This window comes from Myotis myotis, unplaced genomic scaffold, assembly GCF_014108235.1.
Source record: "Myotis myotis isolate mMyoMyo1 unplaced genomic scaffold, mMyoMyo1.p scaffold_m19_p_2, whole genome shotgun sequence".
Taxonomy (NCBI): domain Eukaryota; kingdom Metazoa; phylum Chordata; class Mammalia; order Chiroptera; family Vespertilionidae; genus Myotis; species Myotis myotis.
Genome location: NW_023416324.1, coordinates 53,636,566 through 53,663,032, shown reverse-complemented (window position 1 = coordinate 53,663,032; position 26,467 = coordinate 53,636,566). Strand labels below are relative to the sequence as shown.

The 26,467-nt window shown below is 41.0% G+C and overlaps 1 long non-coding RNA gene across 2 annotated transcripts in view; it reads left to right on the top strand.

Annotated features, from left to right (window-relative positions):
* The window catches only part of LOC118676844, a 62,687-nt gene extending 43,325 nt beyond the window's left edge, over positions 1–19,362 (top strand). Inside the window, exons 5-6 of one of the 2 annotated variants that reach the window (XR_004974230.1) lie at positions 1,602–1,684; positions 19,224–19,362. This is a non-coding gene — a long non-coding RNA (uncharacterized LOC118676844). Of the gene's footprint in view, positions 1–1,601; positions 1,809–19,223 lie in introns of those variants that run through there. The other variant, XR_004974229.1, reaches the window with a different exon arrangement.
* Positions 19,363–26,467: the final 7,105 nt, after the last annotated feature.

The window sequence follows — 26,467 nt, the reverse complement described above, 5'->3', positions numbered from 1 at the left end:
TATAAGCAATAGGTAATCATTCCAATTAAGTAGAAATTAAATTGGCCAAGTACACACAGTTTATCTGTGATAGAGCAGGATAGGAATCACGTTAGCTTACAAACCTCTGCCCTTGTTTTCCATTCCAAGTAGCATTTATTGTTTATGTCCCTTGTGCTGCATGTGCTAAATGCTATATAAAAGTTATGGCTTTAAATCTTGGCAACTTTTTTTTGGTAGTAGACATTATAATTCCTAATTTTTAAATTCTGGGGCTTAGAGAGGTTTGCCTAGGCAGTGGTTCTCAACCTTCTGGCCTTTTAAATACAGTTCCTCATGTAGAGACCCAACCATAAAATTATTTTCGTTGCTACTTCATAACTGTAATGTTGCTACTGTTATGAATCGTAGTGTAAATATCTGATATGCAGGATGGTCTTAGGCAACCCCTGTGAAAGGGTTGTTCGACCGCCAAAGGGGTCGCGACCCACAGGTTGAGAACCGCTGGCCTAGGGGTTTCACTTTGAGAGATAGAATCATAGGAAGCAAAAGTTCCAGGCTTCTGAGGGAAAGCAGACATGGCAAGGGTTCTGTCTTATTGTCCCAACCCTACTGTTAACTGATGCATTTTTAAAAAATATTTGTAGTCCAGATGTAGTAAAAATATCCCAGTGCAGTTACCATAAATAGAAGGTGGAGGGGTCTGTAGATTAAGTGGTGGTAAATATCAGACAGTTTTATTCAGTGTGAGGCACAGCGGCTTCCACTCAGGAATGCTTCCAACACCCACGGAGCAGCTGTGCTCGCAGCCAGCCCTCGCACACTGAACAGCTCCTCGTTCGGACGGTGCTGGCACTGGACGCCGGGACAGGAATGACTCTTGGCAACACCTTTTTTGAAAGGAATAGGGTGACAAAAAAAAAAGCACATATATAAAACAGGAATTTGGCAAATGGACTGTCCAATTCTTGACATCACTGCAAATTCACTCTTGTTAAGAAGAAAAGTTAAGACATATAGCTTTCCCCTTCATTTCTCCTAGGATAATCTCTGAATTCCCATGTTGGAGAGGAAATGCTAAAATATCAACATCCCTGCGAATCACTCCCTTACCCCAATAAACCCTGAAATTCAACCTCAGAATTCTGTAGTTACAGCCCCACCGCAAGCGTGTTTCTTTGAACACATGACAGTATCCATGCACACTAATGCTGCATGTTCATTCTCTCCAGAGGTTGTAAATAATCCTACACAATGTATGTGGCTTTTTAAATATATATATATAACTGCTGAAGTAGACAAAAAGCTTTGGGAAAAATAGTATCTGCCTCCCCCCAACCCCCTTCATGAACTCTTTAGTCTGATTATTGAACACGAGATAAGTAAAACCCAAGCATGTTTGCTTTTAATTAAAGCTCTTTAATAATGGACCCAGAGGCACCACTTAAGAGTGTGCAAACCAGATGAGATGAATAGTAAGTGTTCTGGTTGACTCCCTCAAAGATGATCTATGCATTTTTATTTTGAGAAATGGCCGGTAGGAACTTAAGCAAGAATCTTTAACACTTAGGAGGAAAGTATATATGTTTGTTAATTATTCTAATGTATTTGTGTTTCCACAGCACGGGCTTTACAAAGAAACTGCCACATGGATTGGGAGTGAGGGAAGGAATAAGATGGTGTTCTCACCAACAAAGAAATAAATGTATGACACTCACCCCTGAATTTTCTTAGCACTCTCTCAGTTCTCCTAATTTTCTTGTCATCAACACACATGGCTTATGTTCCCAAGTAGATTATAAATTCCTAGTCATATGTTTGTTGTGTGAATAAAAGTAACTAGAAAAATGATAGTACTCATTCCAGAAAACAGGAAACCTGAACAGGATCTCATAAAACTTGAAAACAAATGCTTCAGTCGGCTTTTTAGATATAGGAACAAATGGAGGGGGGAAAGCTGCTTGTCTAGATTTAGTTTCAAAAACAACCAGTCAAACACAAATAAGCAAATCATCCAGCTTTAGAGCTTTGATTCCATGCTTAGCCTACTCTCTATTTTTATAATTTATTTGTTTGACTTTGGGTTTTTAACTTTTCTGATTGTTAGTTTTCTTATCTGTATTAATGTTAAGCAATTAGTTTTAGGCATTGTGCAAAAATCTTCACACATTATTCCTTTTAATCTTTACAACAATATTATGAAATAGATATTATTTCCTCTTATACAGATGAGGAAAGTGAGGTGTAGAGAGGCTAAGTAACTTGTACAACTTGATACAAGTAGTAGAAGACTTAGGTCAGAATCATGACATTCTGATACTAATGCTCCAGGTAGTTGTAAGGATTAACTAAGATAATGGTTACATAGTAGGGGCTTAGCAAATGATCCAAATCCAACAAATATTTTTTGTGAAAGCTTCTATTATGTGCCATGTACTGTTCTATGCTTTTAGGCTATAGAAATTAATAGTAAAGACAAATTCCATGGACTTATGAAACTTAAAATGAGGAAGACAGATATTAAAAATTTCAATATTCCACGTAGTGATGATTACTATGAAGAAAAAAGAGGCAAGGTGAAGAATAGAGAGTGATGAATATATGGGAAGACTATTTCAAGGTTTCTCTGATAGTGCAACATTTGAGCAGATCCTTGAATAAAGTGAGGGGCAAGGTGCATAGAAATTAGTGGGATAGTGGGAACAATGTTTCAAAAAGATAAGCAAGTGAAAAATCTTAAAGTATTCAATGAACACTAAGGCATTCAGTCTGGCTAGAGTGGAGTGAGCTAGGGGGAGAATATTGGGAGATGAAATCAGAGAAATAAGGGCAACATCATGAAGGGCCTTGAAGACCACAGTAAAAACTTAGTATTTTATTCTAAAAGGCCCAGTGTATGGAATTCGTGCACGAGTAGGGTCCCTAGCGGCTGCTGGCCAGGGCCTTCCTTCCCCAGCTGCTGGCTGTCAGCTGAGGCCTCCCTTTGTTCCATGCTGCCCCCTTGTGGTCAGCGCACATCACAGCGAGTGATCGAACTCTTGGTAGGTCCAACTCCTGAGGGGACACTTTGCATATTAGATATATATTTGAAATGGGAAGCTGTTATAAGATTTTTTTAGATTTTTTTTTAAAGCAGATGAATAACACTACCTGGTGTAAATTTTAAAATAAGAAATACTCTTCTTGGCTGGCCTAGCTCAGTGGTTGAGTGTCAACTTATGATGAACCAGGAGGTTACAGTTCAATTCCCAGTCAGGGCACATGCCCAGGTTGTGGGCTCAATCCCCAGTGTGGGGCGTGCAGGAGAGCCAATCAATGATTTTCTCTCATCGTTGATGTTTCTATCTCTTTCTACCTCTCCCATTCCTCTCTGAAATCAATAATATATATATATATATATATATATATATATATATATATATATATATATATATTTTACTTTCAATTTTATTTTTTAATTTTTTAAAATTGTTTTATTGCTTAAAGTATTACAAAGAGTATTATATATGTCTCCTTTTTTTCCTCCCCTTGACCTTCCCCTAGCCTTCCATACCCCCCAGTGTCTTGTGTCTATTGGTTATGCTTATATGCATGCATACAAGTCCTTCGGCTGATCTCTTACCCTTCCCCCCAACCCTCCCTGGCCTTCCTGCTGTAGTTTGACAGTCTGTTTGATGTTGCTCTGCCTCTGTTTTCTCTCATTGTTGATGTTTCTATCTCTCTCTACCGCTCCCATTCCTCTCTGAAATCAATAAAAATATTTTAAAAAAATAAAATAAAATAAAGAATACTCTGGCTGCTTATTCAATTGTAGGGTAAATTATTAGACTGAAGGCAGGTTGAAGGTAGATTGTTATAGAGGGAACAATTGATGATCAAGAAAGAGGGGAGAGTTATGGTTATTTTACTGATTCATTATCACTGCTACTAATTATTACTGCAACTGTATGATAAAAACTAATATTTAAAATTCATTTCCCAAAGCTTTATAAATCCCTCAATTATATCGATAGCCAATGTTTTTGAGTGTTTACTGTATGGGAATATTTCAAGCACTGTCAATTGTCATTATCCCCCCTAAACCCCTCAATGTGTCTGTTATCACCCCGTTTAACATATGAGAACACATAGCTCAGCAAGCAGAGTTACGAGTTTGCCAAGGGTCACACAGCTGGGTTTAAAACCAAACCCAGGTTTGGCTGTCCTCGGAGTTGGCTGTTAATCTCTGTTACACTGCCTCTAGTCAACTGCTTATTTGCTTCACTTGGGAAGCATATTAGACTGTTTTCTTGTAGAGATCTCAACAGATAACTTCTTGGTTATTCTAAAGTTAACCAGAAATTTTATATCTTAGTGAAGGTGTGGTCTTTATCAAGATTTTCTAGTCTGTATACCTTACTTTTCACTTAAACATAAATCTGAAATCTCTGTGAATGACACTGCACATTATGTAAGTGAAAGGGTCATTTTAGGACAGCAAGACAAATGATCCCTTATTCTTATAGGTGTCTTTAAGGCCAGCATATGGTGGAAATATTAAAAGATCTCTTACCAAGTTTTGTGTTCTTGGGCAGATTATTTAAGATTTATTAGTTACAGTGTTCTTATCAGTAAGATGGAGATCCCGTGTACCTTGTAGGATTATGGTACACATGAAGAATCATGTGTGTAACTTGCTTTGCACAGTGCCCGGCACAGAGTAAGGCAGCACTTAATAATGCTGACTTGTTTTTCTTCTCTCAGTAAGCTTGGAAAAGGCAGTTCTTCATTTCCAACTGAATTCCAAAGAGCTTTGAGAAACTTACTGGGCCAAAGGAATTGCTTAATTGGAAGAAAATATTTGAGGATTGAACAGGAAACTATATTTAGAATGCTGAGTTGTAAAGAGACTGTCTCATGCTCCAGTTCTACTCAACCCAATTTCAGCTGGGCACCAGGTGAAGCACGATCTTCCCATGACAGGGGTAGCTCACCTAGACAGTTGGTTCAGTTTATCTTATAAAATCAACACCTTCATGAAGCTAACATTTTGAAATTGTGCTATATTGTCAATGACCTAATCTCAGTGTTATTTAAACTTCCTACAGCAGTAGAATCCCTTCTTATCATAAGAAGGGATTCTACTGCTGTAGGAAGTTTAAATAACAGGGCTGGACCCAGTTCAGCCTTCTGCTCAGCAATTTCCCTTCCTTACCTCAAGTGGTCCCCAAGGCACAGAAATGCCACTTTAGGATTCTGTGGATCTAGTTTGAAAATCACTGGCCTAAACTATCTGGCACTAAGAACATAAAAAAATGCAGCTTTCAATCATATTTATCAATCACATACTTTTTTCCAGGCATTGTGCTAAAAGTAGTGATAGGGAGACTATGGTGAATAAATTAAGCCCAGCTTGAAATTACATTGGCTTTAAGCAGAGGGAAATTTATTGTATCAAATGACTATAAGTCCAGAACTGGAGTGGTTGTGGAAGGCAGTGTAATCACTCCCCATGGTGTCTATGCCCTAATTCCTTAAACCCATGAATATGCTATATTACATGGCAAAGGGAAATTAAAGTTGCTAATAAACTGACCAATAATAAGGAGATTATACTGAGTTATCTGGGTGGGTCAAATATAATCAGAAGAGTCTTTAAAAGTGGAAGAGGGAGGCAAAAGAGTGATGGAGCAAAAGTATTAGTGATTCAATGCAAGACTGAACCTACCATTGGTGGCTTTGAAGATAGAAGAAGGTCATGAACTAAGAAATGTAGGTGGCTTCTAGAACCTGGAAAAGATAAGAAAATGGATTCTTTTCTAGAGTTATCAGAAAGAAATTTCAGGCCTGCTGACACCTTGGTCTTACCTCAGTGAAACCCATTTTGGACCTCTGTCCTCTAGAACTATAAAATAAAGATGTGTTTTTCTTTAAGCAACCAAGTTTATAGTAATTAGCAGCAACAGAAAATTAACATAGTAGCCTTCAGGTTTTGTTAACTCAGCAATTCAAAGAGTCATGAAGGGCATAAAGTAAGACATATAGACAAATAGAATGGAATTGAGATTCTAGAAGTAAACTCATATTTCTATGGCCAATTGATTTTTGACATGGGTACCAAATCCATTCAATGGGGAAAGAATATTCTCTTTGACAGAGGTGCTGGGACAACTGGATTTCCACATGCACGTGAATGAAGTTAAACCTCTACCTTATACCATACACTAAAATTAACTTAAATTGGGTAAACAACCCAAATATAAAAGTTAAAGCCATAAAACTCTTAGTAATAAACGTGATTACCTTTGCTTTGGCAATGGACTTTTAGATATAATACCCAAAGCAAGAGTAACAAAAGAAAAATAGGTAAATTAGATCTCATCAAAATTAAGAACTTCTGGGCATCAAAGAACATTGTTAAGAAAGTGAAAAGACAAAATATTTGTAAATTATATCTGTGATAAAAATCTATATCCAGAATGTATAAAGGACACCTACAGCTCAACAACAAAAAGAAACAATGACATTAAAATTTAGGCAAGGGCTTGAATAGACATTTCTTCAAGAGGTACAAGTGGCTAATAAGTACATGAAAAGATGCTCAACATCATTAGGCATCAGGGAAATGCAAACCAAAACTACAATGAAATACCACTTTACACCTACTAGGATGACTATAGTAATATATTTTTAAAATGAAAATAATGAATATTGGCAAGGACGTGGAGAAATTGGAACACTCATGTGTTATTGGTGGGAATGTAAAATGCACCTGCTGTGGAGAACAGTTTGGCAGTTACTCAAAAAGCAAATGCAGAATTACCATGAGCAAGCCATTTCACTCCTAGGCATAGAACCAAAAGAATGGAAGGCAGTGACTCAGATACTTTTATGTGAATGTTCTTTGTGGCATGGTTCATAATAGCCAAAGGGGGCAAATAATTCAAGTGTTCATCAAAAGATGAATGGATAAATAAATCCATGTAGGTACAATGGAATATTATTCAGCAATAAAATGGAATGAACTTCTCATACAATGAAGTTCTAAAGGACTTTTTAAACAAACATCTATTAGGCTGTGATTTTGACAATATTTTAATTCTTTTCTGAAATCTATTTACAAATATTTCTATATAATACAAAGCCAGTGATTTAATAAATAAGAGGAATGTATGTATCACTTTGTAAATAAAATAAGCTATAACTATTTATCCTATATAATAAAAGCCTAATATGCTAAGTGTCCGGTCATCCAGTTGTCTGTTCAACCAATAAAAGCGTAATATGCTAATGATATGCTAAGGCTGCTCAACCGCTTGCTATGATGTGCACTGACCACCAGGGGGCAGACAGTCAACTGGTAAACCAGTCACTATTACATGCACTGACTACCTGGGGTCAGATCCTCCAACCAGTAGGTTAGCTTGCTATTGAGGTCGGGCCGATCAGGACTGAGCAAGACAGGCCATACATGCCCTGGAGCCCTCCCACGGTCCCTCCCCAGCTGGTCAATCTCCCACATCCCTCCCCAGTCCTGATCATGCACCGGTAAGGTCCCTCGGCCTGGCCTGAGCCCTCTCACAATCTGGGACCCCTCAGGGGATATTGGAAAGCCAGTTTCAGCTCGATCCCACAGGCCAGGCCGAGGGACCCCACTGGTGCACAAATTCATGCACTGGGCCTCTAGTGTCTATATATGATATTTGTAGAATCAGTTTCCCAAGGTTTATGAAACTATAGTGTGTGCATAACACACACACACACACACACACACACACACACACACACACAAACAACTACATTCAAATGAAATGGATTTTATTACGTTTCAAGTTAAATGCTATATAAAATGTATCTGATACACAAAATATGAATCAAATTGTGAATACACTGTTGAAAATGGGTACTATACATTACAAACCTTGAATTTTGAAAATGTGCTAAGTGAAATAAGCTAGATACAAAAGGATCAATATTGAATGACTCCACTTATATGAAATATCTAGAATAAGCAAATTTATAGGATAATCAAATTAGAGGTTGCCAGAGGTTGGGGAGTAGGGGAAATGGGAGCTGTTGCTGAATGGTCACAAAGTTTCTGTCTGGGGTGAGGAAAAGATTTTGGAAATAGTGGTAATGGTGGCACAACATTGTGAGTGTAATTAATGCAAGTGAATTGTCCACTTGTTTGTCTTGGTCATTCAGAGAGAGTATCAACTTTATCCTAAGGCTGTTCTTCCTTCCTCCATCCCCTCCCTCAGATAGCAAAAACTGTAACTGAGTTATGAGACCACTAGAACCATAGGAGGGCAAGATAAGTGATATTAACATGCAGATCATAGGGATGATGCAGCCAAAATAGTGATGTCAAAAAAAGTTGAATTTTAATATCCAAACACACCTCAGCATCAGTATAGGTCCATCTGGAAGGACAGCAGGACAGGCAAGCTCAGGCCTTCCTGGGCCCCACCAGAGTAGTGCAAGATTGTAGCTGTAATATGAATCCAGTGAACATTAGACACTATCTCTGGAAAATTCTTGGTTTGTTAAAGGGTCTTGGGAAAAGCTTATAGAGGTTTATAGCTATATCATGAATAGGAAGAGAGCCATGGTTACACAGGGCCCATTTAAAGATAGGCATGATCCAGAGACATGGAAGCATGGAACAGAGTGCGGAATCCTGGAGGGAAGGAGAGGGAGGGTGGGTGGGTGGGAGACAACCAACCAAGGACCTTGTATGCATAGATGCATGGCCTATGGACACAGACAATGGGGCGGTGAGAGCCTGGGGCAGGCTGGAGAGGATCCGTGGGGGGGAAAAGGGGGCATATGTAATACTTTCAATAATAAAGAATTATTTAAAAAATAAAATAAAAATAAATAAAGACAAGGCACAGAAACCAAATGTTTCCTTTAGAGGGGAATTAGAAGCAATGTTGTGGGTAAAGCAAGACCTGCAGCAAGTAAAGAGGAGCTTGGGTTGGAGGAGTTTACTAAGGAAGGGAAAGGATTCAGGTAACAGACACAGCCTTAGGAAAAACTGATGGCTGAATTAGTCTGCAGTCCTACTCCCAGCAGGTACCTAGAATCCTAGGCCTGCTTTCCCAGCCTTCCTGCCTTCCTGTAGTTCCTCTGGCATGCCTGCTATGGCCAGAACTTCCCACCAGGGATGACTATTCTAAGACATGAAACAATATTTATGGGTGTTGTGCGAGGGAGGGCCTGGGCTTCACAATCTTACTTCTCTAGAACTTAGCACTCTGGTCTTTACCAGAGTGGATATTCTTTATTTTTATTGTTGTTAATAAAGATAAGAAAATGATGAACCCTTTTGGATGAGATTTTTATGACAAGTAATTCACGAAGACAATGAAGTAATATGTGAAAAGGAAAACATTTCTGTGAAGTTTAGAATTTTGGAGCCCATAAAATATACGATATTGTCAGCTCCAACACTTGGACCACATCGGACCTTTACTGGACTGGGCTGAATGTTGGGCCTGGGATCATGTTTATCACTAGTGGTCAGGCTCAGGGGGTTGTAGGATTGGAAAAGCAGGGGCATGAGGCTGAAACCAGATCCAGGGAGTCAGTCAGAAGGCTGAATCTAGGGGGGCCAAGTCCCAAGAAAGATGGGATTCCCAGAAAGTTGAGATATTATACTACCAACAAAGATGCAAGCATGCTCAAAGAAATTGGAATCAAGCAGATCTGAAATATAAACAGAATGCTGGATTTTGCTTGCTCTCTAGCCTCAAGCTGACTTTTAGAACCTTTGTTGTTGTTTCATCTGGCTTAAAGTTCTGGCAGTTTCCACTGTAAGCAAAGGTTCTGATGGGCGGGGGTTGAATGGATTCATTTAGTAGGTCAGGCTCAAAGTCATGATGATTAAAGGGTAGGATGGTATATGCTCAGATTGGTGAGGGCCCTTAGGATCTCTGGAACATATACTCCAGAAGTTTAATCACTTAGGGTTCCTGGAGAGCTATGATAGTGTCTGAGTCTTAACCCTTTCAAGCAGGCTCTCTATTATCCAGTTTGGGGAATTGAGAAGCCCTATTTGAGGAAGTAAAGGTGTGAGACTTAGCCGAGAGAAGATGTGCAAACCCCAGAAGCAAGAGGGAGCATGGCACATGCAAGGAACTACAAGTAAGTAGAGAGGCTAGAGCATATACTGTAAGGGATGCAGTGGTAAGAAATTGGTATTGGTAGGAAGACAGGAAGAACAATTAGGAGGTTGCTGTGGTAATACAGGTCAAAGATGATGGTGTCTTGAACTAAGGTAAAGACAATGGAGATGGTGAGACATCAAAAGACATTAAGGATGTAGAACTAAAGGATCAGGGTTTGGTTTGGAGATGAGGGGGTGGAAAAGGGAAGTATCATGTATGATGCCTAGGTTTCTGATTTGGGCGTCTGAATGGGATGTTGGGGCTATGACCAGGGAAAATATGAAAAAGAGAGCGGGTTGGGGTCTCTACTTCCTGCTTGGTAGCCTGCCTGGTTACCCTTCCTAGTACTCCAGTCAGCTCTCTTAGAGCTCTGTCATCTTCCCTGAGCTTGGCTATTGCAAGGTCCTGATATTCTCATTTGTATTCTTGAAGGCTAGAACTCTGCTCCTAGAATAAGATGACAGTGGCCACCTCCTTTGGCGGGATAACCTCTCAGCTAGGGACAGAATTCCTTGAATAACAGTTATAATACACTAGGACGCCAGTGTAAATACATGTCTAGTCCCCCCCCTCTGCCATGCTAAGTCTGACAAATGTGCCCCTGGGACTGACTGTCTATGACTGAGGTTGCTCTGAAATTTGGTACAACCTTGTCTTATGTCTTTACACAATGACCTTCTATTGACAGGTAAATCAATATTTCCAATGACCCTGCAGCCTTGTCCCAAACTAGCCTAAATGATAACATTGTGGACAATGGGGTATGGAAGCTTAAGCAGCACCCAGAATTCTACTTTGCCAGGGAACCCTGCCTTTGACAGATGAGCTACAATTGAATATCACTAGCTGCAAAAAGGGGACACTTTCCCATTATTTCTCTTCCTCCCTCTCCCAGAGAGCACATCGCTGAAGGGTGAGCCATTTGTTAAATACCAGTCACTTCCACCTTCTTAGCTATGATTTGAAGCTAGGTCCCAAGCCTGCCAACTTAAAACAAAGAGCAACCCAATCAAAGAGAGACCTAAATGAGACTTAGAAGGCTCTCAAGCCATTAGGTTGCCTCTTAAAATTCTTACCTGTGGTGAGTATACAACACTCAACACCTTCACTCCATGTGCAGCCTCTCCCTAGGCATTTATAACCAATTATCTTATATACGGATTTGTCAGAGTGCTTGGCTTAATGTAGCTCATTAAATCTCACAGAGATAAGTGACTCATAGATCCCTGCTGGCCGGAACACCTCTTCTGGTCAGGTTTTCACTGCTGACAGGCAATGGAAAGTTGACTAGCCAGGAAATTTGACAAGGTTTGATACACCTCAGAAATCTTAAACCTGCAGAGGAGCTTTATGAAAACCTCATGGGCTGACACGACGGGGAATCAGACCTTTTCCCAAGGGGGGAAAAGGCAGGCAGGGAGGCATTAGAGGTAGGGAGCGGAGCGGTCAAAGAAAAATGTTCTGTGGTCATTTTTCTCTATGGAATTGTGGTATGGTTCTGGAATTCTCCCTCGCCAACCCATTTCCATGTCCCTCCTTGAGCAAAAGGTGAAGGTCATAGGGAGGCCAAAGTATGGCCCCCAGACAAGAAAGAGCGATAGGAGGGGAGGCGGCTGTCAACAACTCTTTTCTGAGAGATAATCGATTTGAGCATTGGAGCTCCTCTAGATATACCTGCAGTGGGCTGTGCTAGCTCCTCCCGCAGTGGCAGAGGGGATGAGCAGAGTGCCGGAGCTGAGATGTACTTGAGAAACAACTATGACTTCTTGGAGGCCAGTCAAGTCCCTAAACTGGGGGGTAGAGGAGCCGGCTGGATTTTCATAGGAAAAGGGAGGGTCCTATAAAGTGGTGCTATACCTCAGTGACCAGGAGCTGGGTCATGGCAGGTCCCGCTGCTTGACCCAGGTGACTTCTGACCTGACACCTGCTGCAATAGTCTCAATCTTCAAGTAGCCACATGGCATCCCACAGAGCTCACACCATGGAGTGGATAGTTGTAACTTGTGGTGGAGGTAGTTACAAGCAACCTCTTCAGGATGTGCAGGGACCATACATTACCTACTGCTTTCGTGGTGAAGGGCTCATCACAGAGTCTCCAGAGACCAGAGGGATTCATCTTGGGAAGGAAGGGTTCTAGGCAGGGACATTGTCTAGCTCTGACTGGTTGTTGGAGGAAATAAGCATCGAGCACATCTATATCCACATATTTCTGATGTAATAGTTACTTATTGCACACTTCTTCTCAGGCACATTCCATACAATTTCGCACTCTATAGTCACAATGACCTTACAAGGTAAGTATTGTTCCCCCAGTTCTACAGAGGAGGCACAAAGAACTGAAGTACAAAAAGACTAAGTAATTTGCTCTCCCCAAACAGGTGTTCTTAATCAGTTTTTTTTAAATGCTGTCTCCCGATTTATGTAGGTCTACTAATAGCTAAGGACTTCAATTCTTAATATTATCCGCTTAATTTTCTTGAGGAAAATGTAATTTTTTTTCAGTGACCTTTTAGACTCAGGTTGTTTATTATAAGTAGGCTGTCAAGGTGAAAAGAATAAAATTGGGTAAAATACAAATGCCTTGTCTCCTCTGTGCTAACAGGGACCTAAAGCTGATTTTGGGTGTAATTGAATAGAGAAAGAAAGCACGTGCAAGTGCTCAGCACAGTGCCTGGCACATATAAAAGCTCAAAAAATGTTAGTTTACTTTATTCTCCAGCCTAGAGTTATATAAATTACATTTTTAATTAGAAAGACTCAAAAGAAAATTGTATAAAATGTCTAAAGAGTATTTTAGGTTTTCTTTAAAACTGGAAAACTTTTCTTTAAACAGGGGTTTTAAAAAGATTTTAAAAAATCTATTCCTGTTTCTTTTTTTTTTTTTATCACCTCTAAATTTAGGTCTAGACATTTTACCGGTAAGCTATTGGTGTACTTACACCCTTCCTTATATTAAGACCAGAAGTTCAGGAGAGGGATGAATTAGAGATGGGTGAAGCCAGCTGTATCTTGAGTTCACTGAACATCACAGATGATTTTTCAAATGTTTTGCGCTTTCTGAAATCCAAAACAGGTTTCGCCCATGCTTATGTTCTTCAGTTTGGAGCATGTGCAATTTAAGGGAAATTTAATCCATATGTTTCTGATTCGTTTACACTTAAATAGTCAAAATATTGTTTTTAATAGTTATTTGATGCCCAAGTAGCCCTCTGAACCTTTTAAATAAGCTTTTAGAAGCCTACATTTCTCTCAAAAACAGGAAATCATGTCTTTCCAAGGGGGTAAACTAATTTATACATCTGAAAATTCAGGTTCAGTTGAAAACACCTAAAACTACAGGTTTTTAGTGCCCTGTCTCAATGGCAAATGAACACTCAGCTTTAGACTAAATGCTACTAAAATGCACTTACTTCTTGCTGCATGTTTGGACTGGACATACATTTCAGTTGGTGTTGGGCATTTTTGAGTAATGGATTTAGGACCCTGAAGCTTGAAAATCACTTGGTTTTAATTTTGGTGCAATTATTTTCTGTTTTAATTCTTTCCATCTCTCCTAGTTAGTTGTCTAACATGGCTACTTATTTTTGCATATATTTCATGCATGATGAACTCATTTTATATGTTTTTTTCTTTCTGTTCTTCACTAATTATCTTATGTTTTAAAAAATAAATGAAAGTATCTGATTCCAATAAAATTCTGCAGGATTTTAATTGAGATATGAACATTGTCTTTTACCTGCATGCCTAGAGACTGAGTAAAATCATGGCAGCCCAAAAGAAATCAGGCAACACAACTTGCAAAAGAAAAAAAAATCATGAGGGTTAGTAGGAAAAAAAAGGGTTTTTAATTATTCTTACTTATTTTATGAATTTGTTTTAAAGGGATAAAAGACTTGCTGAGAGAAAGTAAAGTATAGTTGTAGGATCCACATCTCCTATCCCTCTCTCCTCAAGAAATATATGTTGACTGAATGAATGAATATAGTTTTTTTTTCTTACATGTATGTTTCCTCATACAGCCATTTCTACTTCAAAGCATTTACAAATGTTTATTATTAGTAGTAGGGATGTAGATTACTGACATGTGATTAGTCACTGGCTGTGTGAACTTGGATATATCACTAAACCTCTATAAGTGCACTTTTCTTATTTATAAAATGGAGTTTAATAATAGTACCTATTATTATTATTTAAATAGTATTTACAAATTGTACATAAAGCCATTATTACAGAGCCTGGAAAATAGTAAGTCCTCAGTAAGTGGTATCAAAGAGAGACATTAAACAAACTTTGAGGAAGGGGTATTTACTATTTCTAAAGCACAAAGCTTTCCTGGGAACAGAGTTGTACTTTGTTCCCCTATTGTGTTAATCACTAACTATTACTTCATCGTTTTAGAAATGCTTCAACAGAAGTTTACCTATAGTGATACTGAAATCCAGTTGGAGGGAATTTATACTGGAGATCTAATGACTGTGGATTGAAAAAGGCTTGAACTGCATCATCCAGGATAAATAGAACTTACCAGTAAAGTGGAAAGGGTAGAAGGAAATAGTGTGCCAGACAGGGGGTACAGCATGCAAAAAAGGCATGGAAGCATTTAATAGTGTGACCTGGGAGGTTCGGGGTAGTAAACTCTGGGTGGTTCACTATAGCCAGATCATAGGGCTTGAACAAGATGCTCAGATTTTTCCTGAGAGTGGTAGACAATCACAGAAAAGTCTTAGAAGAAGAATGATATTATCAGATTTGGGTGTAACTCAGGACTCAATGAGGTACAAGAACATTGGAGAGTCAAATGAAATTTGCTTGAAGTTCAAACCACAAGTGGAAGAAGTACTATGTCCCTCCCCGGATTTGAATGAAGAGCAGGGAAGAGCAGGGGGTTGTTGGATTTCCTAGGCTCTCTGGCTCAAAGTGCTTGTTTCTGGTGAATTAGTTCAATATATGGATCCTATCCTTATCCTGCGCATCCCCTTGGTCTCTGTCTTGTCCAACCAGATGTAGAAGTTAGCTCCTTTCTTCCTCTTTGTTTCTGTCCCATTTTTTTTTTTTTTTTGGAAACAGCTACTTCATATTTATCTTATCTCACTGTGTAGACTAGTTTGGGAAGAGAGGAGAATTTTTTTGTTTGTTTGTTTCCTTCCCAAACAAAGTCCCTCTGGCAAAAGTGTGGGTAAGTAATGAACTAGAGAGGCTCAAGTTAAGAAGCAAGTAGACCAGGTAGGAGGCAATTATCAAAGACCAAGATGTTGAGGACTTAAAGGAAAGCAGTGGCATTGGCAGGAGGAATGGTGAGGGAAGAATATATTTGAGATTAACCTGAGATAGGATTCATAGGACTGGGCTGTGACTAAATCACTGCCCTGGGCAGTGGTACAGGGGAACATGACAGAGAAGAGTTGTGGAGAGGATTGGTAGGGGATGTAGAGTTCTGTTTTAAACAAGGATTATGTTGGGGATATGTGAACAGTTAAAGGCAACATTTATTGATATCCAAGATACAGACAGAAGTGCATATTTTGGGAGAAGCTGATGAGTTGGGAAAAGTTGGGTTTGAGATGCTAAATGGAGGTATTACTGAAGTACTTAGAGGTGTATGTCTGGAATTTAGAAGTGTGATCCTGACTACAGAGGCTAGGCTTGGGAGTGGATCATTTAAGGATTGTGCTCAACTACAAGCCTAAGAAATCCCACTACAAGACCTTAACCAATTAGTAAGCTATTTTTCTTACATGCCAAGAAGCCCATAGTTAAAAGTCCAGGATTGGGGTGGTGGCTCCAAGGATGCACCAGTGTTTCAGGTTCATTCTTATCTTTCTGCTCTATCATCTCTAGTGTCTTTGGTTAAGTTCCTTAGAAGCTGTGTTGGAGATGAGAATTCAGGTCGTGAGATTCATTAAGGGAAAGCATTTTAGAAAAACCGGTAAGGGAAAGTGTGAGGAAAGATGCAGAAGGAGAGAGAGCAGATATTTTGACTAACTAAATAATTTAAAGTGGGACATCTATGAAGCAATGATGAGTGTCATAAACCAAGGGTTTTGATTAATCCCATTCTGTAAACTTGTAGTCCAAGGAAAAACCAAAAGAATGAATGAGGAAAGGAAGGAACACAAGGAATTTAACACTATTCTTTCACATAGCTTGGCTTTGAAAGGAAGAATAGGGAGATTGTTGGGGGAGGACATTGGTTAAAAGAGAATTTTAAATAATAGAATGTGTTTTAGAGAATGTGTTATTAAAGTGAAAGAGATAGTAGATAAGAGAATACTGAAAATTTAGAAATAAGCGAAATTGGTTGTTGGAGTGATATCATAGAGTTGGGAGGGAGTCCAAAGTACAAATGAAAATATTAAGCTTTGGACACAGGAAAGGAAACCATTTTACTGCTCCAGGAGGGAAAGATGTTAAAAGTAAGTAGTTTGCAGATAAATTCATGATGGTGACAAGTGAGAAACTGAGAAATTTCTACATGATTACATTTAAATTTATTTTTTTAGAAAAATATAGAAAAAAGTCATCTGTGGAACATGCATGACTGGAGTAGGAATTGTTGGTGATGGCAGGACGGGGAAGAGTGTAGAAGGCATAAGAGTGGTGAAAGTTTGAAATAGCCACTGAGCGGAATAGGAGATTTTAATAGAACTGCCTGGCAACATTTCAGGCCTAGCTGAGGTTGAAGATCATGAATTTGTAGTTCAGTAACCCCCTTATCAACAGTTTCCCTTTCCATGGTTTCAGTTAAGGTCAGCCACAATTCGAAAATATTGAATGGAAAATTCTAGAAATAAACAATTTAAAAGTTTTAAATTGTATTCCATTCTCAGTAACATGATGAAATTTAGTGCCATCCTGCTCCATCCCACTCAGGACAGGAATCATCCTGTTGTCCATTGTATCCATGCTGTATACACCACCCACCAATTAGTCACTTAGGAGCCTTCTCGTTATCAGATTGAATGTCATGGTATTGCAGTGCTTGTGTTCAAGTAACCCTCATTTTACTTAATAATGGACTCAAAGTGCAAGAGTAGTGATGCTGGCAATTTGGATATGATGCCAAAGGGAAGCCATAAAGCTCTTCCTTTAAGTGAAAAGGTAAGTGTAATACCACAAGATATTTTGAGAGGGACGACATTCATATAACTTCTATTACAGTATGTTGTTACAATTGTTCTTTTTCATTATTGTTGTTATTAATCTCTTACTGTGCCTAACTTATAAATTAAACTTTATCATAGTTATGTATGTGTAGGAAAAAACATACCATACATATATGATTCAGTACTATTTGTGGTTTCAGACATTCACTGGGGATCTTGGAACACATTCCCCTCAAATAAGGGGACTTATTACTTATTGTGGCAGCAACCCTGGTTGTGTGATTTTTCTCCAGCAATACTTTTTAGTTGGGGATAGCATAGGGGAAGGTGAGTTGGGCTTTTAAATCAAGAGGCATTATACAGATCATCCATTTTCTAGTTGTTAAATGCCTCTCAGTTGTAGGTCACAAAGAGACTTACAGATATACATGGATGTCTGCATCTATACTTAGGCAGTAGAATATAACACTATTGTTTGGTTAGTGTGGATTTAGGAGTTAGGTAATAGAAGTCTCAACTTTTCCTTTGGGTTTTAGTGCTGAAGCTATTATTGATTATGGTTTAGAGACCAAATGGGGTTACATAGATGGATGGATATTTAAGGATAAGTTTTAAAGGACAAAAAACATCAGCCTACTTTCTGAAAGATCATTTGGGATAAGTTTGTGTATATTTGATACTCCTATGGCCAAGAAATGCCTAATCCAGCTGGAATCCTGTGGCCAGAAAAAATTCTCTAAAACATATTATTGCCCAGAAACTTTCAGTGGCTTCTCACTGCCTATTGTATATTATTTACTTATCTTAGCCTGATGTTTTTAAGGCCCTCCATAATTTGGCCTCAGCCTACTTTTCTTTATATTCCCTCTGTTTCCTAGACTCAGAGAGTAAAGCTTACTGGTTAAGAGCACAGGTTTTGCATTTGTGTTTGAAACCTAGATTTTGAAATTACCCGCTGTATGATCTTAAGAAATTTAACTCTCTTAGTTCTAGTTTCCTCACCAGTAATATGGAGATAAATAATACATCCCTTAGAGAATGATTATAATTAAATGAAATAAAATACTGCACTTAATACAGTGCCTGGAGTATAGTATATTTACAATACTCTTTAGTACTTTTTTTTGGTTGACTCAATTTACATAGTGCTTGGACACTGTTCTAAATACTTTGTGAACTTATTTAATCCTTATAACAACCCTCTGAAAGAGGTAATATGGTTCCCCTAAGTTTACAGATGAGAAACTGAGGAAAATAAATAAACTTACCATGTGAAGAGCTAATAAGTAGTAGAATTATGTCTCAACCCCTGAGCATTTGTACTGAGAGGCCATGCTTTTAGTCACTAAGCCATGTTTCTTTTCAATAAATGGCAGCTATTATATTTATACTATTATATTTATATATTATTATATTTATTATAATAATATAAATTTTATATTATATTTATTATATTTATACTATTATATTTATATATTATTATATTTATACTCTACTTACTGTCCCTTAAACATGTTATGCATATTTTTAACTACTTGTTACTATTTATATAATTTACTATGCCAGGAAAGCTCATCTTTTTTTTGTCCAAATCCTCTTAAGGCCATCTCAATGATAGCCTCCGCCATGAAGCTTTCTGTGGTTTCTCAGTTACCAGTGAGCCTTCTCCTCTCTGAATCCTTGGTGTTTATAGCCTGCATAATTTAGTTGGCATTTTTAAATACTGGTTTGTAGTGCCAATATTGTTCTATTTTGTTATTTAATCTGTGGGTTTTTTTTAACTAGATAATATTTGTGATGGTAGGAATAGCATGTTATCTTCTTTGTGTCCTTAGCATTATTTAATGGGAAATTCACTAAACTTTGCATCAGAGACTTAAATTAAGTCACAACACTAAATAAACCTCTTGAAATAAGACATATTACTTGACCTCTTTGAACTCAACTATGTCATCTGCAAAATGAGGTTAATAACTCATATCTGTCTTAGGCAGTTACTGTGAAGATTATGTGAAAAGTTATGAGATTCTATGCAAAAATTTGCTGAATTCAGTTTTGGACTGAAGTATGAAGAGCCTGGGTCTCCAGAATAGAGAATAAAGGTAATTACAGTTAGGGTACAAACGAGAAATGAGAAGTTATAAAATGAGAAATGAGAAGTTACAAACCCTCACCTTTTTGCTTAAGCTAAGCTCTGTCTATGCCTTTAGAAGAGAGGCTAAAATTCCTTAGCTTCATATTTCTCACAAATACATCACTGACCAGCATATCTGAAGTTGCTCTCTTGGCTCCAGGGTTACGAATTCTGGCCAATATTTCCTCATAAGTTAAACTTGAACTTAAATTTCCTACCCACAAAAAACATCTATCCAAAATTTCACATGAATGACACGTAGCAGTTTAAGATTTCTCTAACCACATAATCATGGATTTCTAAATAGTATGTGAATGTTCTTGATTCTTATTAAACTTACTGTTATAAATCCAGCCAACGTTTACATTTCCCCCCCTTCTTGATAATTCCTCCAAAATAAACCATAAGTTACTAAATTATCATTAGAGCTTATGACATACATTTATATCTCAGGTATCTGTCACCCTCTACAGACAAGATTAGCACAGTTTAATCCTCCTGTGGTCACTTGCTATTTTTCTTTCTATCTTATTCTAATGTCTAATTCCTCTGCTTCTCTCTGGGCTCTGTATTCTTTTCCCATTCCCAAATTCTATAGCTTACATGTCATGGGAATGAGATGGTAAAGAGCAAAGAACTCAACTGCCAGTGGAAGAGTTGGGGAGGAGGTGGTTAAGAAACACTTTTGAAATTAAGAGATATGAAATGACCTTGGAAGAGAAGAATTTTGAGGTGTGAGGAGGGTGTCTTTTAGGTAGCACTTAGCTCAGAAGAAATACTACTTTTGTCAGGACCTGCCTGCCTTACTTCCCCCCCATCCTATATAATAAAGAGCTAATCTGCAAATTGACCCTCACACCCTCACAAGATGGCTGCCTATGACCAGGCCAGCAGGGGGGTTAGTGAGGGACAACCAAATGACTGAACAGCAGACTACATGGGGGGACCAGGCTGGCGGGCGGGGTAGGGGTAGTTAGGGGTGACCAGGTCAGCAGAGGGGGGCAGTAGGGTGTGACCAGCCCAGCAGGGGAGCAGTAAAAGGTGACCAGGCCGGCAGATGGGGGCAGTTGGGGGTGACCAGGCCAGCAGAGGGAGGGCAGTTGGGGGAGATCTGGCTGGCAGTGGGGGGCAATTAGGGCTGACCAGGCCAGCAGGGGGCAATTAGAGGCAATCAGGTCAGCACGCAGAGGCAGTGAGGGGCAATCAGACTGGCGGGGGGGCAGGGGGAGGCAGTTAGGGGCAACCAGGCAGGTAGGCAGGTGAGTGATTAGGAGCCAGCGGTCCAGGATTGTGAGAGGGATGTCCGACTGCTGGTTTAGGCCCGATCCCCAGGATCCCCATGATTGGGCCTAAACCAGCAGTCAGACATCCCCCGAAGGGTCCCAGATTGGAGAGGGTGCAGGCTGGACTGAGGAGACCCCCTTTCCATGCAAGAATTTCTTACATCAGGCCTCTAGTGGTCTATAATTATGTATGTCATTTTCAGGCTTATCACAGTTCAGTGAGATTTAGAGTTAGGCTCTCTCTCTCTTTCTCTTTCTCTTTCTCTTTCTCTTTCTCTTTCTCTTTCTCTTTCTCTTTCTCTTTCTCTTTCTCTTTCTCTTTCTCTTTCTAGGACCTGAAAAAGGTTCTTCTATAGTTGTCTAAGGACCTGGCATGTGATTAATACATTGGAGGCCACTGTCTTATGCTTCAATAACCTACATAACCTCCATCACATGTGACCAGTCTGCTTTACTGACCCCCATTCAGACTATGGCTCTTGGATATTCTACTCACATTCCCTTTGCTTCTTTTCCCATGGAATATGAAAGCTAGCCTTGAATATTAGCCAGGAGGCTGGAGATCCTAACCTCCTCATTGTATTTCAGCTGGCTAATTCTCTAGAACTTAGGCTTAGTTCACCTTAAATTGTTTAACCCCAAAAATGATGTCAACAATATAGGAGCTTCTAGCCTATGTGCTGTTTCAGAAACATCAATTTGAACAACTATTCTTGCACAAGAATACTTTCAAAACAGCTAAAGCTTCCAGGTGAGAGCATAGACATAAGAAAAGATGCTTAGAAGAGGGTAAAAAGAGTACCCCATCACATTATTGCATCACTCCTTCCTCACACCTGAGCAGCCCAGCATGAAAAAAGGTACCCTTCTTTTGGGGAGAGAGAGTACAGTGAGTTCCTGACTTTACCATGGACCCTAGCACCAGTCTGCACTAAGGCCTGGCTACCTCCCATGGTCCTAGGCAGTGGCCTCTAATGTATTAATCACATGCCAGGTCCTTAGACAACTGTAGAAGAACCTTTTTCAGATGAGAGAGAGAGAGAGAGAGAGAGAGAGAGAGAGAGAGAGAGAGACTAACTCTAAATCTCACTGAACTGTGATAAGCCTGAAAATGACACACATAATTATAGACCACTAGAGGCCTGGTGCATAAAGTCCTATCTAATAAAAGAGAAACATGGTAATTAGCATATGACTGCTACCCTTCCCATTGGCTAATCAGGGCGATATGCAAATTAACTGCCAGCCAAGATGGTGGCCGGCAGCCAGGCAGCTGGAAGCGAACATGAGGCTTGCTTGCTTCAGTGACGGAGGACTCCAATGTTCCCCGCCTGCCTTGCCGGCCTCTGAGCTTGCAGTTTGAAACATTGTAACAAATATAGAAGCTAAACAAAACCCCAGAAACCTGCTTTCAGCGAGCAGGGATCTCAGAGCTGGAGTTGGTACAGTGTTTCGATTATAGAACACAAACAAACCAGATACCTGCTTTCAGCAGCAGAGGCCTCAGAGCTGGAATCAGAGCTAAGCTGGCCCAAAATTAAAAAAAAAAAGGAAAAAAGAAGCAGTTGGGAGCTTCAGTCACCCGCCAGCCTGAAAACAGCCCTCAGCCTCTCACCCAGACTGGCCAGGCACCCCAGTGGGGACCCCCACCCTGAAGGGTGTGTGACCAGCTGCAAACAGCCATTGTCCCCTCATCCAGGCTGGCCAGGCACCCCAGTGGGGACCCCCACCCTGATCCAGGACACCCTTCAGGGAAAACCAGCCAGCCCCCACCCGTGCACCAGGCCTCTATCCTATCCTATAGAGTAAAAGGGTAATATGCCTCCCAGCACCAGGATCAGCGGAGCCACGAGGCCTCCTGGCACCGGGATCAGCGTGACAGGGGGCAGCACTGAAACCCCCTGATCTCCCTGCAACTCTGTGTGTGACAGGGGGCGGGGCCACAACCTCCCTATCCGCCCTGCTCTGTTCGTGACAAGGGAAGGCTCCCCAACCCCCTGATCAGCCCTCCTCTGTGCCTGATAGGGGGGAGCTCCCCAACCCCTTGATCGCCCTGTAGCTCTGTGTGTGACAGGGTGCGGCACCCCAACCCCCCACCCCCCCACGGGCCCTGCTCTGTGTGTGATGGGGTAGAGCCATAACCTCCCCATCGGCCCTAGCCTGAGTGTGACAGTGGCGGTGCCCCAACCCCCTGATTGGCCCTGCTCTGTGGGTGATAGAGGGCAGTGCTCCAACCCCCTGATCTGCCCTGCTCTGTGTGTGACAGGGGGCAGTGCCCCAACTCTCCTATTGGCCCTACTCTGTGAGTGACAGGGGGGAGCTCCCCAACCCCCTGATTGACCCTGCTCTGTGCGTGACAGGGGGTGGCGCCGCAACCTCCCATTGACCCTGCCTTGAGTGTGACAGGGGGCAGTGCCCCAATCCCCCAATTGGCCCTACCCTGAGCATAACTGAGGGTGGCATCACAACATCCCAATCTGCCCTGCTCTGTGCATGACAGGGGGCAGTGCCCCAACTCCCAATTGGCCCTGCTCTGAGCCCGACCAGGGGCTGCACCTAGGGATTGGGCCTGCCCTCTGCCACCCGGGAGCAGGCCTAAGCCAGCAGATCGTTATCTCCCGAGGGGTCCCAGACTGCGAGAGGGCACAGGCCAGGCTGAGGGACCCTCTTTCCCCCCTGAGTGCACAAATTTTTGTCCACCGGGCCTCTAGTTCTATATAAAAGCCTAAGCAACTGTCGCAACCAAAACAACTGAAAGGATGACTGCACAGACTGTGTGGGGTGACCAGGCTGGCAGGGACGTTAGTGAGGGATGACCAAATGATTGAGCAGCAGGCTGTGTGGGGTAACCAGGCTGACGGGGGAGGAAGGGCCAGTGAGGGGCTACCAGGCTGGCAGAGGGGGGCAGTGAGGGTTGACCAGACTGATGGGGGAGGAGGGGGCAGTGAGGGTTGACCAGGCCAGCTGGGGGGGCAGTTAGGGGTGATCAGGCAGGCAGGCAGGTGAGCGGTTAGGAGCCAGTGGTCCTGGATTATGAGGGGGATGTTCTGAACCAGCAGTTGGACATCCCCTGAGGGTCCCAGATTGGAGAGGGTGCAGGCTGGGCTGAGGGCACCCCCCGCCCCCCGTGCATGAATTTTGTTCATCAGGCCTCTAGTAAAAATATAAAACACACTGTTAAAGTACATAGACAAACTCAGAATAGTCCACTATCATATATGATGCTGTGTCAAACACTTTAACTCTAGTATAAAGGTTAAAGGAAAAAAGTATTAGATATAATTATAGCTATAATAATTTGTTAATGGATCCACAAAAGAGGTAAATTGTGATATTAAAAACATAAAATATGAGAGGGTAGAGTAAAAGGGTAGAGTTTTGTATGTGATCAAAGCTAAGTTGTTATCAGCTTAAAATAGACTATTATATCTATAAGATATTTTTTTAAGCATCATGGTAACTACACACATGCACACACACAAAAATACCTACAGTAGTTACACAAAAGTTAAAGAGAAGGGAACCAAACATACTACTATAGGGCAATCATCAATTTATAAATGGGTACAGTGACAGAGGAAGAAAAAATAAGGAACTGCAAAATAACCAGAAAATAATTAATGATGTTTTAATAGATGTTTAAAAGATGATGTTTAAAAGATGACATTAGTAAGTTCTTACTAATCAATACTTTTTAAAATATACATGGCCCAAATTTACATTAGCATGATCAAGATGGTCAAATCAAAAGGCATAGAGTGACTGAATAGATAACACAAGACCTAACTAGAGGATGACTACAAGACACTCACTTCAGCTAAAACTCACAGTTAAGAGATGGAAAAATATTTAAGTCAGATAAAAACCAAAAGAGAGGAGAGGTAGCTATACAGGATATAAAGCAGTTATTAAATACTAGAGGCCTGGTGAATAAAATTCGTGCATGGGGGGGAGTCCCCTTAGCCCAGCCTGCACCCTCTCCAATCTGGGACCCCCTCGGGGGATGTCCGACTGCTGGTTTAGGCCTGATCCTGGGGATCCTGGGGATCGGGCCTAAACCGGCAGTTGGACATCCCTCTCACAATCTAGGACTGCTGGCTCCTAACTGCTCACCTGCCTGCCTGCCTGATTGGCCCTAACTGGTCCCCCTGCCAGCATAGTTGCCCTCCAACTGCTCCCCCTCACCAACCTGGTCGCCCTTACTGCCCCCCATGCCAGCCTGGTTGCCCCACACAGCCTACTGCTTAGTCATTTGGTTGTCCTTCACTAACCCTCCTGCAGGCCTTGTCGCCCCACTCAGTCTGTTTGGTCATCCATTCGGTTGCTTCGGATGTGACAACCCCTGGCTCTTTATATATAGACTAGAGGCCTGGTGCACAAAAATTTGTACACTCAGGGGGGTCCCTCAGCCCGGCCTGTGCCCTCTTGCAGACTGGGACCCCTCGGGGGATGTCCACCTGCTGGCTTAGGCCCGCTTCCTGGGGGATTGGGCCTAAGATGGCAGTCAGACATCCCTCTGGCAGCCTGGGAGCCCTCAGGGGATGTCCACTTGCCAGCGGGAGCAGGCCTAAGCTGCAGTTGGACATCCTTAGCGCTGCTGAGGAGGCGGGAAAGTCTCTCACCACCACCGCTGTACTGGAAGCTGTCAGCCTGGCTTGTGGCTGAGCAGAGCTCCCCCTGTAGGAGCACACTGACCACCAGGGGGCAGCTCCTGCATTGATCGTCTGCCCCCTGGTGGTCAGTGTGTGTCATAGTGACCAGTCATTCCCAGTTGTTCTGCTGTTAGGGTCAATTTGCATATTACCCTTTTATTATATAGGATGGCTTAATTTTTAAAAAAATATTTGTGTATTTTATTGATTTCAGAGAGGAAGGGACAGGAAGAGAGAAACAGAAACATCAATGATGAGAGAAAACCATCCATCAGCTGCCTCCTGCACACGACGCAATGGGGATTGAGCCCACAACCTGGGCATATGCCCCAACCAGGAATTAAACTGTGACCTCCTGGTTGAAAGGGCAACACTCAACCACTGAGCCATGCTGGCTGGGCTACACATGGCTTAATTTTAATGATCTGGAGAATTTTTAAAAATGCTGAAGACTGGGCTTCACCCCAGATCACTTAAATCAGAATCTCTAGGAGTGAGACCCAGTCATTGTTATTTGTTTAAAATTATCCCAGATAATTCTATGTGCAGTTGGGGTTAAAAACCCTCATGTGACTAATTGCTATAATAATGGACCCCAAAGAATTATGTCTCCATATGTTCATAAACTTTTGCAATGTGACTTTTCCCATCAACAGGTAAAGTCTATTTTCCAACCTTGACTAGAGGCCCTCTTGGCTGATTCTACATGGGAAAATATAGCACATTGAGTAGCGGTGAGGTCAGGAGAGAGCCACCCAGCTAAGCCCTCAGAATAGTGAGAATAAGTGTTTTTAAAAAATCATTTAGTTTAAGGATGGTTTGTTACCCAGCAAAGTTTAACTGAAATACACTTCTCTGGAGGATGTCTGTCATAAGCTATGACAAAAATGTAGCTACTCTTGATATTTTTTCCTTTACTTCTATTTTTATTGCTGTTGCAAGAACCACTGTGACAGTTACCTCTGAAGTGCTTTCTATTTTTCTAGAATCCTCCTTTAGACTCTTTTACTGCTGGAAGAATGAGATTCGGGTAGAAACAGAAGAATTTCATGTCATTGAAACAATGCCTTGCAGTTTTTCCACCAGGGTACTTTTTCAGTCTGATTACCAAATGTTTCCTTTACAACTGTAAAGATCAAAGGAACCACCTGTCCCTGGGGCCATG